General features: G+C 32.0%; 1 long non-coding RNA gene across 2 annotated transcripts in view; it reads left to right on the top strand.

The window, feature by feature from the left end:
• The window catches only part of LOC149802100 (uncharacterized), a 32,652-nt gene extending 22,164 nt beyond the window's left edge, over positions 1–10,488 (top strand). For both annotated transcript variants that reach the window (XR_016420783.1, XR_016420782.1), the window contains exon 3: positions 9,798–10,488. This is a non-coding gene — a long non-coding RNA (uncharacterized LOC149802100). The remainder of the gene's footprint in view (positions 1–9,797) is intronic.
• The last annotated feature ends 6,122 nt before the right edge of the window (positions 10,489–16,610 follow it).

The following is a 16,610-nucleotide window of genomic DNA, read 5'->3' as shown; positions in this document are numbered from 1 at the left end:
ACATTGGCATACAAATAAATGGAGCCAAAGTTTTAATTAAAATTAAATAATGTCCAAATATTGGCATACAGCTAAATGGGGTCAAAGTTTTAATTAATATTAAATAATGTCCAAACATTGGCATACAAGTTAGTGGGGTCAAAGTTTTAATTAAAATTAAATAATGTCAATTTTAATGTCCAAACATTCGCATTCAACTAAATGAGGACAAAATTTAAATTAATATTATATAACGTCAAAACATTGGCATACTACTCAATGTAGTTAAAGTTTTAATTAAATTAAATAATGTCCATACATTGGCATACAACTCAATGGGGTGAAACTTAAATTTAAATTAAATGATGTCCAAACAGGGGCATACAAAAATCAGTGGGGTCAAAGTTTTAATGAAAATTAGATAATGTCATGAAATTGGCATACAACTAAATGGGGTCAAAGTTTTAATTAATATTAAATAATGTCCTAACATTGGCATACAAATAAATGGAGCCAAAGTTTTAATTAAAATTAAATAATGTCCAAATATTGGCATACAACTAAATGGGGCAAAGTTTTAATTAATATTAAATAATGTCCAAACATGGGGATACAAATAAATGGGGTCAAAGTTTTAATTAAAATTAAATAATGTCAATTTTAATGTCCAAACATTCGCATTCAACTAAATGTGGTCAAAATTTAAATTAACATTAAATAACGTCAAAACATTGGCATACTACTCAATGGAGTCAAAGTTTTAATTACAATTAAATAATGTCCAAACATTGGCATACAGCTAAATGGGGTCAAAGTTTTAATTAATATTAAATAATGTCAAAACATTGCAAACAACTAAATGTGGTCAAAATTTTAATTAAAATTAAATAATGTCAAAATATTGGCATACAACTAATTGGGGTCAAAAGTTTAATTAATATTAAATAATGTCCGAACAATGGCATAGAACTCAATAAGGTCAAAGTTTTAAGTAAAATTAAATAATGTCCAAATATTGGCCATACAACTTAATGGGGTCAAAGTTTTAATTAAAATTAAATAATGTCCAAATATTGGCATGCAACTAAATGGGCTCAAAATTTTAATTAAAATTAAATAATGACCAAACATTCGCATACAACTACATGAGGTCAAAGTTTTAATTAAAATTAAATAATATCCAAACATTGGCATACAATTAATGAGGTCAAAATTTTAATTAACATTAAATAATGTCCAAACATTGGCATACAGCTAAATGGGGTCAAAGTTTTAATTAATATTAACTAATATCAAAACATTGGCATACAACTAAATGAGGTGAAAATTTTAATTAAAATTAAATAATGTCCAAATATTGGCATGAAACTAATTAGGGTCAAAAGTTTAATTAATATTAAATATTGTCAAAACATTGGCATACAACTAAATGAGGTCAAAATTTTAATTAATATTAAATAATGTCCAAACATTGGCGTAGTACTCAATGGGGTCAAAGTTTTAATTAAAATTAAGTAATGTCCAAACATTGGCATACAACTAAATGGTGTCAAAGTATTGATTTTATTAAATAATGTCCTACCATATGCATACAACTAAAGGGGTCAAAGTTTTAATTAATATCACATAATATCAAAACATTGGCATACAACTAAATGTGGTCAAAGTTTTAATTTAAATTAAATAATGTCCAAATATTCGCATACAACTAAATGAGGTCAAAGTTCTAATTTAAATTAAATAATGTCCAAACATTGGCATACAACTAAATGAGGTCAAAATTTTAATCAATATTAAATAATGTCAAAACATTGGCATTGTACTCAATGGGGTCAAAAGTTTAAATTAAAATTAAATAATGTTCAAACATTTGCATACAATTTGATGGGGTCAAGGTTTTAATTAAAATTAAATAATGTCAAAACATTGGGATAGAACTAAATTGGGTCAAAGTTTTAATTAAAATTAAATAATGTCAAAACATTGGGATAGAACTAAATAGGGTCAAAGTTTTAATTAATATTAAATAATGTCAAAACATTGGCATACTACTCATTGGGGTCAAAGTTTTAATTAAAATTAAATAATGTCAAAACAGTGGCATACAACTAAATCAGGTCAAAATTTTAATTAATATTAAATAATGGCAAAACATTGGCATACTACTCATTGGGGTCAAAGTTTTAATTAAAATTAAATAGTGTCCAAACATTGCATGCAACTAATTGAGGTCAAAGTTTTAATTAAAATTGAATAAGGTCAAAACATTGGCATACAACTAAATCAGGTCAAAATTTTAATTAATGTTAAATAATGTCCAAACACTGGCATACAACTAAATGGGGTCAAAGTTTTAATTAAAATTAAATAATGTCCAAATATTGACATAAAACTAACAGAGGTCAAAGTTTTAATTAATATTAAATAATTTCAAAACATTGGCATACAAGAAAATGGGGTCAAAGTTTTAAGTAAAATTAAATAATGTCAAAACATTGGGATACAACTAAATGGATCAAACTTTTAATTAAAATTAAATGATGTCCAAACATTGGGATACAACGGAATAGGGTCAAGGTCTTAACTAATATTAAATAATGTCCAAACATTGGCATACAACTAAATGGGGTAAAAAATTTAATTAAAATTAAATAATGTTCAAACTTTGGCATACAACTCGATGGGGTCAAAATTTTAATTAAAATCAAATAATGTCCAAACACTGAATACAACTAAATGAGGTCAAAGTTTTAATTAATATTAAGTAATGTCAAAACATTGGCATACAACTAAATGAGGTCAAAATTCTAATTAGTATTAAATAGTGTCAAAACATTGGCATACTATTGATTGGGGTCAAAGTTTTTATTAAAATTAAATAATGTCTAAATATTGACATAAATCTAATTGGGGTCAAAATTTTAATTAAAATTAAATAATGTCCAGACATTGCATACAACTAAATGAGGTCAAAGTTTTAATCAGTATTAAATAATGTCAAGCCTTGGCATACAACTAAATGAGTCAAAATTTTAATTAAAATTAATTAATGTCCAAACATTGGCATACAGCTGAATGAGGTCAAAGTTTTAATTAAAATTAAATAATGTCCAATCATTGGCATACAAATAAATGAGGTCAAAGTTTTAATTAATATTACATAATGCCAAAACATTGGCGTACAGCTCAGTGAGGTCAAAATTTTAATTAAAAATAAATAATGTCGAAATATTGGCATACAACTAATTGGGGTCAAAAGTTTAATTAAAATTAAATATTGTCCAAACATTGGCATACAACTGAGTGTGGTCAAAATTTTGATTAAAATTAAATAATGTCCAGACATTGGATACAACTAAAGAGGTCAAAGTTTTAATTAATATTAAATAATGTCAAAACATTGGCATACAACTAAATGGGCTCAATGTTTTAAGTAAAATTAAATAATGTCAAGACATTGGCATACAACTAAATGGGTCGAAATTTTAACTGAAATTAATTAATGTCCAAACATTGGCATACAACTAAATGAGGTCAAAGTTTTAATTAAAATTAAATAATGTCAAAACATTGGCATACAACTAAATGAGGTCGAAATTTTAATTAATACTAAATAACGTATAAACATTGGCACACTACACAATGGGGTCAAAGTTTTAATTAAAATTAATTAATATTCTAATATTGACATAAAACTAATTGGGGTCAAAATTTTAATTAAAATCAAATAATGTCCAAACATTGCATATAACTAAAAAAAAAGGTCAAAAGTTTTAATTAATATTAAATAATGTCAAAACATTGGCATACAACTAAATGGGTCAAAATTTCAAGTAAAATTAACTAATGTCCAAACATTGTGATACAACGCAATAGGGTCACGGTTTTAATTGACATTAAATAATGTCCAAACATTGGCATACAACTAAATGGGGTCAAAGTTTTAATTAAAATTAAGTAATGTGCAAACATTGGCATACAACTAAATGGGGTGAAAATATTAATTAAAATTAAATAATGTCCAAACATTGGCATTCAACTAAATGGGTCAAAGTTTTAATTAAAATTAAATAATGCCAAAACATTGGCATACAAGTTACTGGCGTCAAAATTTTTATTAAAATTAGATAATGTCCAAACATTGGCATACTACTCAATGGTGTCAAAGTTTTAATTAAAATTAAATAATGTGCAAACATTGGCATATAACTAAATGGGGTCAAAATTTTTATTAACATTAAACAATGTCCCAATATTGGCATATAACTAAATGGGGTCAAAGTTTTAATTAAAATTAAATAATGTGCAAACATTGGCATATAACTAAATGGGGTCAAAGTTTTAATTAAAATTAAATAATGTGCAAACATTGGCATATAACTAAATGGGGTCAAAGTTTTAATTAAAATTAAATAATGTGCAAACATTGGCATACAACTAAATGAGGTCAAAGTTTTTATTAAAATTAAATAATGTCCAAACATTGGCATATAACTAAATGGGGTCAAAGTTTTAATTAAAATTAAACAATGTCCAACTATTGGCATACAAGTTAATGGGGTCAAAATTTTAATTAAAATTAAACAATGTCCAAATATTGGCATACTACTAAATGAGGTCAAACTTTTAAATCTTATCCTGGTCATCATGCTAGTAGAAAATAAAGACTCAAAACAAAAATTTTATATTAGCAGCAATATTCATGAATTCCAAGAATATCATAATAAAATGTTGCCTGCATTTGAAATTATTTTAGTTCAGGTTTCCCAATAAACATACAAAACTATTCACGATTCATTGCCTTGCTATTTTATTAACTTTTGTGTAATATGATAATTATAACTCATCAGCAACTATATTTGCACTCTATTTATTCTTGAGAAAAATAATTATAAAATTATGCGGGTAGAATCGAATTTGGAATGATCTCGTCGTAGTACTCTCATTAGGCTGTGATAAATTATGACTGATACATGCTAGGAGAATTAGTATTCAAGCATGCTTTTATCATTTTTTAATTTTTAAAAAAAAAATTCCAATTGTTATGAATCGTTTGAATTTTCTGCAGTCTTATTGAAATAAACTGTCACGTGCTACTGATGAAGACTGGTTTTATACATTGGTAAATTCTGCTGACTACTTTTGGTTCCCAGTTTCCATGTAATTTTATACCAAGCTTATTTATACCAATGTACTATACCATAATACTAAGAACAAGAGGCCCCACCCACTCAAATAAAATGAAATATCTGTGGATGAAAATTAGCCTTACAAAACTACTGATATGCGTGACATTCTGAATGTAATCTTGACACAAAAACAAAAATGTCTTTTGTGTAGATAGATTTTCGGGTATATCACTTGCATTGTGTTAAGGGTAGGATTAGATTAAGGGTCGGATTAGCATGCGCAAAACTGACGTAGATGTAGACTTGAACTAAATAAAAAATGTATTTTATTATTTTTATTATTATAATTATTATTATTATTATTATTATTATTATTATTATTATTATTATTATTTTTATCATCATTATTGTTATAAGTGAAAATCAGATAACCTTTCAAATTAATATTATTCCGAGAAAGTACAAATGTTATTATTATTATTATTATTTATAGTATTGTTATTATATTATTATTAGTAGTAGTAGTAGTAGTAGTAGTAGTAGCAGTAGTAGTAGTAGTAGTAGTAGTTGTAGTTGTTGTTGTTGTAGTTCCAACAGTCTTCCACTTAGATATTGAGCGAAAATCAGTAACGTTGCTAATTTCTATTATCCGTGAAAGTATATACCTTATTAACATCGTATATTAAAAACATAAAGTAAGGTCTACTCATATTTCGTCATGACCGTATCTATTTTATTAAGTTACTGTTTCTTTTTATGTATTTCCGAGATGTAAACCAGATGTAGTTGTAACTACAACACGTTGCTTCTGATCAATATTTTGTCCAAGTTGATTATTAGTTACAAATTGGCGGTGGTCACAAAAGAAAGAATGACTGAGGGATATCAACAGTTAAACCTATTATTGGATTGTTTTAACCTGTGAAATAGTATAATGTAGTGAGCCAGAGAATGGAAGTAAATGGTTTCATTGAAACATTTAAACCGGTTCCTACAATCCAGAAATTAAATAAATTAAAATGATAATTTTAAAGAATCATATTGCGAAACGTTTTGTTTCGTATAATGATATAATATGTTTCATAACTTAGACGGTTTTAAGAAATGATTGGTTTTATGCCGATTTCCTAATATTTTTGGAATCAGTTTTCATTGAACAGTTCCAATGTAAACACACACATAACAGTATGAAAGAAAGTGGTAACGTCCGCGTAAAACCATAATTAAACTTCGATATTACATTTCAAAATTTCTTATAACCAGTTTCTCGGATACCAAATTTTTCCGTAGGGCTAGTAAGGCTTGGCTAAGAATGAATACAAACTATCATGGCCTGGTATCGTTTGTTGTCTTCTTTTATATGCATTGTAATTAGAAAATACATTGTCCACACTGCCGAGCTAAGAGAACATTTGAGTGTCTTATTCCTTTACTGCATTCCATTTCGAGTATATGTCTTAATTAGGATGGAATTTCTCATGCAAAAAGATATCTGTGCATCAAATAAATAGACGACGAATGAATTTAAATCCACCACCACTTTAAAACGTTCTATTGTTTGAGGCTTAGAAAAGGTATGGAACTAAACTGCATGTTATTTAGAGTCAAATGCGGTATAAAAAAAAATCAGATTAAAACCTGGAGCTTAACATAACCATGTCGTCTGCAGTGAGAGAGAAGCAGACGGCTATGATCTCTGGATCGGTTTTGCTGTGCTGGTTTTTTTGTGTCTGTGTAGAAGGTTTCCATATGCACATGCACAGTTATGTAATCAGTTACTGCACTTCTGTTATCATTGCACCAAGATTAAACATGCGCAGATCGGTTCAACTGGATCTAGCATATTGCCCTTTGCAAGGTCATGTCGTAAATTATGAATTGCAATCACTCGTTTAGCAGTCGATCCTCCTCACACATATACTGAATGCTTTTAATTATTTTTATATTCCAATGCGCATTTTAAAATGTCATGGCGTTCTAGTCACGTGTTTGAAAATAAAAGAGAAGGGCATAGAATCGAGATTATTATCCTTTGTATAAAACTGGATTTCAGAATGTGTCGATATTTCTAGGAAGTATTGAAATTTCATATTGATACACATGCCACAAATCATAATGAAAATAAACTGGCTTATCTTTTTCATAATTTAATCTTCACCTGGTACTGCATGGAGAGCTTAAATTTTACGATACTGCACACCTGTCTTTTAATATTAAAATACTTTTTTCGTACTTTTTATTTTTGTAAGATAATAAAGCATAAGAAAACTTTACACTGCTATGCATTTACAAAGCTTACGAAAAATAAGTTGTGAACGCACAATAAAAATGTTTATTTCTATATAGATAGATAGATAGATATATTGCAGCCGGTTGGCACTGTTGTAAATTTATATTGTTCTGTTAGGAATAAAATCAATCACAGTTTTATATCCCAGTCTTCACAATCCACGGCATGTAGCAAAATATTGGAAGTATTATAATTAACAACAGAGGAAGCTCACTGCTGCTAAATTTTCGTATATTTAGGCAAAACGTGTTCACAGTGTAACATTTTCTATGCATCCTATCTAAAAATTAACCCAAGTTAAGTGATCTGATTTCTGTGGATTTATCCAACATGGAGATTTTCACATTTTCCCAAACGTAAGGACAACAATTCTCTGCGATTGCTCACATAACTTCATTTAACGGAAAAAAGACTTTGCACATTGTATGTAATTTGTAATTAATATACCTCTTATTCTAAATCGTGTTTTTCTTTCTCGCGAGTAAAGTGCTGTAAAACCAAATTACAAGGGTGGAAATGGCAATTTATTTCTATTTTTGATTTATTAGTAGAAAATTTGTTCCTTTATTGGTAATTCTTTCGAAGAGCTACATATATGTCTAGGAAGAAATATTGAAATAATTTATATTCCAAATCCATTCTAATACATACAAAGAATTCGACAATTCCATGTGAACATAATATCGGTAGTTTATCAAAAGACATCATTTGATAATTAGAAAATTTGACGGTTTGAACTGTTTATCAGTTTAATGCTCCATTTACAAAAACGCGATAGTTTGCTAATACAAGAAACAATACTAGCAACACGACTAAAGTTAATTTTAGATTAAAATTTACCACTACCTTGCAATTTAGATAATTTTGCATTTGAGATTGCTACCATCTTTAATACCATGTACAATAGGTATTACGTATGGCGTCAAATTGCAATAACTGGGACAGGGCGACATCGATACATGGAAAAGAAAGCTTTCACCGCATTTCACGTCGTGATCAAATTTTGAACTCATATCTTCTTCACCGTCTTAACTGCTATACAACTTTCAGTTTGGAACACATATAGTTTGAACTGGTCCAAACCTCACTCAAAATGGAACAAAATGTCAGTCCATTTTTCTCTGCCTCTACCGTACTCATACTAGTTGAATAAACAAGCTTACTGAATCTCTCATTTTGGAGACCTCTATGGTGGTCTAAGTCGTTGGAGCATCAGTCTCGAAAGCATGATATCGTGGGTTCGAACCCCAGCCGAGTCGTACCAAAGACTTACAAAAATGGTAGCAACAGCTGCCTCGCTTGACGCTCAGCATTAAGAGCTTAGTCTTAGGACTGGTCGGCCTGGTGTCAGGATAATGTGACTGGGTGAGACATGATGGCTCATGTCTCACCCATGATGCCCCGGTGACTGGGTGAGACATGATGGCTCATGTCTGCGGCATGATGCCCCAGTGACTGGGTGAGACATGATGGCACATGTCTGCGGCATGATGTCCTATTGCAGACATTGTAGCGATATGACTCAAATTGTTAAAACTACGTTAAAACTAAAAAGAAATCCACCCACCCCACAAACCCTATCCTTTTGAGCAATTTCCTAACCTCGTGGAGTATGGACATTCGATAGGTGTCAATCTGATTGCTCTTGGACATTTCCATTTTCACTTTTACTGTCCTGGAAATCCATACACAACTAAACTAGATTATCTTCACATTTTCACCTCAGTCATTTAGCTAACCCACCAATAAATATCGTCACATTTTAGACTGGATTCTTCAATGACCTGATGATAATATTCTAATGCCTTCATTGATCTCCCATAAACTAGCATCAGATCACCTGTGCGTCATATGTCATCTCACCGTATCAGTCGCTAACCCACCTTCTTTTTGCCACAAAGTGAAAACTTAGTATGATAAATAGAACCCAACTAATGTGTGATATCCAAGCAAACCTAGCATCTTCGTTTTCTTTTGTATGTGTTTTGTTTTCGTAATCTTGTCGTTGTAAATGTTTTCATTTGTAATCTACTATTGTAATGCGCATAGCTTCTAAAGATTAGGCGCTATAGTAAGTCCATATTATTATTATTATTATTATTATTATTAGTTTTGGATATCAGACTTGCTTTAAAACATTACCGACACTATTATTTGCATGTAATGCTACTGCTGGAGTTACTACTACGACTACTACTACTACATTGAGGAAGAAACAAAACGAACCATTAAATGATTTAAATAATGTATATATTATATAAATAAATATAACATTTATTTAGCAGAGTATCTTTGTTATTAATCCATATATATGACAGCATTCCCACAGAGCCTCGCCTGACAAGAGATTTTTTGTTGTATATTTTATAATCCAGGTCTCGCCTTTATTCTTCTTACAGTTTATACAGCATTGTCATCTCTCGGTTTATATCGTTCAACACAGCTCTTGAAGAGAACCTTGCAACTAAGGCCAGACGCGAAGAAGGAGCTGGAAGACCTACACTACGCTATATTCTGGAAACAAATTAAAGTTTTTATATTTATGTTCAAATAAAATCTATAAGCTATATATTTGATTAGACCATTAATTACATTCCGTTTTATCAGTTTTTCAACCGTTTTGTTTATTATTTTCTATGTGTAAAATTTGTTGATTTCTTTCTTTCAAGAATCATTTATTTTCTAGTTGTATTTCGGAAATCTCATTTGAGCAGACTAGGTGTCATTCTGATAGATTCTTCCACCAACTATTAGCTGTCACTGAGGCAGTCTTTGGAACCGAATTATGCTGTTGTTATTGTTTTTGTTTGGGGTTTAAGGCCATTTTTCAGCACAAGATAGGCTATACATGGCGGCCAGTATAAATGGTGGAAGAAGAACCCGGCAAAACCCCAGTAAGACCCATCGACTCAAGGGAAGGCTTTGTTCTTTCTCTTACACTCAGTTTATCACGAACGTTTCTAAACTTAAGGCACAATCCAGTTACTGTTTTCGTTTTGTTTTACTTCTAATTTTAAACTATCATGCCATGTTAGTTTAAAGATTCTTTACTTTTTATTTCGACAAGCAAATATAACATTTAAATTCGTTGCTACCGTCTAAATTATTCACGACGATGTAATGTGTGTGCATGCATCACCTTAAGTGTCATTGTCCGTAGCTGCCTGAGATGACATAATAATCGTAAGTTTTACAACGATTTATTTAAAGTCGTTGCATTAGGATTTCATTACTACAACAACTCTTTCATTAATTTCAGTAGTATAGGGGGCTATCCTGGGTGATCCATGTCCTACTATCTACGTTTTCTTTTCTTGTTTTTTTGTGTTGTTTTTATTATTTTCATTGCGACTGGTGATATTTTGTCAAATTTTTTAAATCATCTATGGTATGAATTAAAACTGAATTAATTTTAGTATATTCAGGCTATCTTCTGTCTAAAGACACAAAACTAAACAAAAAAACAATAGAAAATTCATTATTGTGAACCGCATTGGATGTGGGTTCGAACCCTGGCCGAGTCATACCAAAGACACAAAAAATGGTGATAACAGCTTCTTAGCTTGGAGCTCAGCATTAAGAGGTTAGTGTTAGGACTGATCGGTTTGGTGTCAGGATAATGTGACTGGGTGGGACATCATGCTACATGTTTGTAGCAAAACACCGGCAGAATAGTGGTAAGCAAATATTCCACAAGAAATAAAAGAATCAACTGATGCGTCACACACATAGAGACTCAGACACAGCCACATACAGCCACTGCCACAGCCACACACACACACACACACACACACACACACACACACACATATACATACATGTATGTATGTATGTATGTATGTATGTATGTATGTATGTATGTATGTATGTATGTTAGCAACAGCACGCTTTTAATTCTCTATGGGTCTTGGCCGTAGGTAATTACAAAACAAAGGCAAAATTGACGAACACTAAACATTATAGAAATCGTTGAATTTGTAAAATATTACATTACTGAATATTTAATTTAAGTACTGTTTGAAGATTTGAGATGTCGTATCTAGTTTGTTTGAACTCCTATTATAAAATAGCAATCTAGTTTTTATTAATCTGCACAAGAAGGAGTAATAGTGCCACCTATTTTCCTAATATTAACTGGTTTAACCATAGATTATATCCCGGATAATATAATGACATTAAGAACCACATCAATAAAAGTAATACCAACAACAACTGCAGAAAATGTAATTATTGATAAGTGAATAAATAATGAGCTAAATTAACCAATTTTTAATTGAAAACATGGACTCGAAACAGATAAAGCCCCTTTGGGATCATTCTCCAAAGATCTGATCGGATGGGAAAGAAGCTGAACAGAAGACGGGCTGCATAACGCTTCTCATAATCGTGCCATCCTTTCGGTGATATTGTATTAGGTGCAATTGTTCACAACCTCGACTGGTGGTCCGATTCCAGAAAGGTAAAGGAATCTTACTGAATACATTGCCTAAGTACAAAGAAACCAAGTGCTTAAACTAGGAAGACTCTTGTGAATATATCCATTTTCTCCGACATCCTGAAGGTCTCAAACTGTGTACGTGAGGAGATAAAATTATACTTTCTTTGGCATGTTATGTTTAAGACTATGTACTTCAAATTTTTAGCTAGTCACGGTGTTAGAGGATGTGTATGGTTCGATCACATATTGATAGGTTTTGCACCTTTTATCAACAAAGAACAGAGATGTGAAACGTTATAGTATTACAGTTTCAGATGGATTAATTGAGACGCCAAAATACCCCTTCATGCAAGTTTCATCCTTACTGCATTCCTTATAATGCGTTATACTGTTGGGTTTTTCCGCTATTTTTCATTTCAACACTGAAAAGAAAACTGTCTGTTCTGTGTGATGCTTTTATACATGAATTGCAAGGAACTTGGTCACGTATTGATAATCAGTCTTGTACATTTAGTGTTTGTAATGGTGAATATTTTGTGTAAAGAAGTGTCGATTCAGAGTTGCACACTTTCCGATTTGCATAGTTGGCCAAATCGTATGGTTGGATGGTTGCTGGTTGTTTTTGGTGCTTAATTCACATCGTTATACGAAAGGTTATATCCTAAAAAAGCAATTGAAATAAAGTGTCTTGCCCATGTATGCATCATGGTCGCTGACAAGGCATGGTCTAGATATAATTCGTAACCGCAGCCTTGGAGTCGTGAGTCATGGCAACTCCTCCAACAAGCCCGGATTTACTGCACTCATCTTAGGATAGTTACCTGTGTCCTTCTCGTCCGTTTAGAAGCTGTTTTAATGAACATTGCCTTTCTGGCTTATCGATGCAACCAGACTGACAACCAGTTTCTGCCTCTTTATCAGAACGATTCTTAGCAAGAAAGTTCTTTTGGAAAAACTCTATTCTACTGACATTGTATATTTGGTGGTTTTACCAGCCACAATGTTGTCATGGTATTTCATGCTTTTGTTCAAGACATGACATGCCATAACAGTATATAGAGTGGCTTTACTTCGAGTGGAGGGCAGTTTATAGCAACTGTTTTGATCAGTTTTGTAACTTATTCTCCCGAACAGCTGGGGTAGTTTCGTCCAATCTTTGCTGGAATGTTTCTAACATTTACTGGCTGTGCCCAGGGTTACCTTCTTAGCAGCGGATTGGCTTCCTTAGTATTCTCCTTCGTGATGCATTATTCTAGCAAGAATCATTTGTACTTTCATCATCCAATTATCATCTCCATCCGCAACATTTTAGCATCTTTGTTCTCGATCACCTGTTTAAATTTGTTTACTAATTTTATCATAAACAATTAACAAGATAGCCTTTTGGTTGGGAGATGTATTTCTAACGTCCTTGCCGCTGCAAAAAATTACTATTGTTTGTGTTTTTTATAAAATTGTCACTAATGGCTATTAAAGTCGTTACTATTATTGTTATTAACCAAGACAAAAACGAAAACAAACAATCAATATTTTTTTTCTTCTTCAAATAACCAAACTGTGAGTTTGGATTCCATATAGAGAGTAGACGCTTGGACACTCATTTGGGGAGTGAAGTTCAGGGAAATACAGTTTGAATATCACCCACATTCGTAGGGTCAGGGAAACACAGTTAGAATATAACACACACACACACACACACACACACACACACACACACACACACACACACGTTGGGTCAGGGGAATAAAGTTAGACATCACCCAAAATCTTTGGGCAGGGGAATACAGTTAGGACATCACCCACTCTCGCTGCACGCATTAAATGGTATGCATCAATCCGTGCGTGCATTCATATGTATATTGTAGTTCTCCGATAATAATAATAAAAATGTTAGCACTGGTATACCACCAGTACCATCTAATTGAAGGCCCCAATGTGTGTAGTCACTTGAAGGGCTCAGTGAGTATAATCACGTGAAGGACCCAATCAGTTTAGTCACTTAAAGAATCCAATACGTCTAGTCACTTGAAGGACCCAATGAGTGTAATCACTTGATGTATCTATTTCGAGTAAGGTTATCCATAGATAAGTTTCTTCATTAGTCTAGAAGGTAAATATGAGGTATATCACGTATGTTCGTTTCTGAACGACCTCGACTTTTTCTGCGAGACAAAAAGATGTACATTAGGTGCATGTCGGCGCAATAATTTAAGGAAAAGGTCATACAAACGGAAACGTCTCTGTAAGAAAATAAACCTCAATCTAGTCTGACCACCTTGTCTATTTCTACGATTAGACTGATTGTAGGATTGACCGTGAAGTCACGAATGAAAAATAGTTCACTGCATTCACAATTTCTTTGTGAAATCTTTGTTTTGTAAATAACCTTGGTGGTCCGAATGCGGATAATGGCGTACATTTCAGGTATGATCTACAGGACTGACCTCACATATGCAAATGTTTATCTCTGAAAATTTTCCTGCTGATTATTGTCTCCTTTGAAATACTTGCCCGTATAGGTGATGTCAGTCTGATTATTGTCTCATTTGGAATACTTGCCCGTATAGGTGATGCCAGTCTGATTATTGTCTCATTTGGAATACTTGCCCGTATAGGTGATGCCAGTTTGTAAAGTAATAAAGTTATAAAGAACAGTATCCGAATCATCTTAAGAAACCTCATGGAGTTCGGTACTTGACGTTGTATCGAGACAAGATATGTGACAGAACGATCTTTGTAGTTTTCATTTTGGTGGTATTAGAATACAGCTGACAAAGGGGTTTTCTCTTCAGAGTTGTGGACGTGGTCTCAGGATACTATATACAGTGTTGAAAGTGCAATAGAGCCTTTTATTTATGTGTTTGTTATGACATTTGTTGTACACTGTAGAATGTCTGACCGTGGTATGACAGTAGTTTTATTACAAGATGTGCTCAACTGTCTTGTTAGATCGGTCTTTTTTAGAGATGCGTGTTTTACTGCGAGTAATACTACGGTAGCCAAACGATGCCTTGTAAATGGTTCTAACTTGGATTTTATCTGCAAAACGTTGCCTTATGACTGGTTCTCAGTACCATTTTATCTGCAAGAAGATGCCAACGATTGCATATTGACGCCATTCTTCATGCATGCTAAGATTGATAATGTTTACCTAGCTTTGGACTTATCAGGCAGCTTCAAGAAAAAGAAAAGAAACATTCAAAACAGTATATTCCCTCCTTTTTCATTGCAGATTAGACTTTCCCCACTTTCTCAGATAACACCGTGCTACAACTCTATGGTCTTAAACTAAGTAACAGAAAAAGCAAAACCAACAAGTTTTGTAAAATCCAATAAATAATGCATTGCCCAAAACCACAAAGCGAAAATTGCAAAGGCTCTTACTGTGAATTACATCCCAAGTGTTAAATTTCCCATTGTTCCTGTATAGACCTCAAATCCCAGGTTAAATTCACATTGTCCTTCGATAGTCCAAAGCCCATGTTAAATTCACATTATCCCTCGATACGCCCAAAAGCCCATGTTAATTTCCGGTTGTCCTCCATCGCCCCCAAATTCAACTTATAGAGTGTTCCGAACGAATACCATCGGTGTTTCGAAAGAATTTCAATCATGAATGTGCAGGTGTACCAATAGTTTTGAATGCGCCAAAAGTTAAAATGAGCACTTTGTAATTCCAATTAATAATTAAGATAAATGATTCCTCTCAAATTGTAACTAAACGCAAATAAAATCTCTGATCATAGCTTCCCAAAGACAGATATTAAAATAGGAATAAATAATTTTGTTGACTAGTACCTTAAACAAAACAATAGACAGTTACCAGTATGAGGGTCGCAGGATCATTCTAACACTAAAGCTTGAACTCAGATATCAGTAAACAACTTATTTGTAACTTAGAAACATGTTGCAAGTCAGGTAGAAATGACAATTTCTAAGGGGGAATTATATGATCCTGAACTCAAATCCAAGTACACATTTATTTAAAAAGACATTAGTCAGATAGGCCCAACTTTTACCATCAATTACGGACAAAGGTCACGCGAACAATATAAATTAGATATATTTACCTTTGTTGATGTGTCTCTTCTCTGTGGCATTTTTTTTTTTTTTGCTGCATTTTTAACCATGGATGTTTTCAACCCTGGCGTGTTATCAAATATATGTTCAGCGTACATATATTGCCGGATAACCTTGTTATTGCTTATTGACTGAGTTAGAAACATTTAATTCAGAAGGTAAGCAACTGAAATAAATTAATCGAAATGCAAATAATACATTTCTGAAATCACAATACATAAACTAAATTTTAATTATTAATAAATTATTAAAAAATATATGCACAAAGTCAACTGGATGTGTTATAGGAAAGAGAAAATAATGATTCAACGAAAATTGTCGACTTGTTATTCGTTCCTTGTTCGACCATCATTAAATCAGAATTATTTGTTTTTTTTTAATGTCCGAAAGACGGATCAAATAATATTTCAATTTCCGGTACGAAGTAATTACTTCCGGAACCATGCAGTGGCATGATTAATTGTTAGAATATTATTTTTGAGCATCATTCTACAATTTTCACTTGATCACTGTGTTTAGTCCTTGTATCAGGAAGCAACGAAATGGGTTGCCACGAAAATGTTTGATAAAACACATAATCGATTAAGCTGACTTTAAAATGAATCATCCAAGGTACAGGTAATCGCACTATTTATAAGTTAAACCATCCTTTAATTCTATTATGTGTCCTCTATTGAAATATTTACTTAGATTT

The sequence above is a fragment of the Sinohyriopsis cumingii genome, chromosome 4 (genome assembly GCF_028554795.1).
Source record: "Sinohyriopsis cumingii isolate HCF-2022 chromosome 4, ASM2855479v2, whole genome shotgun sequence".
NCBI lineage: Eukaryota > Metazoa > Mollusca > Bivalvia > Unionida > Unionidae > Sinohyriopsis > Sinohyriopsis cumingii.
Note: the sequence above shows the minus strand (reverse complement) of the source record. Positions and strands in the feature narration are given on the sequence as shown.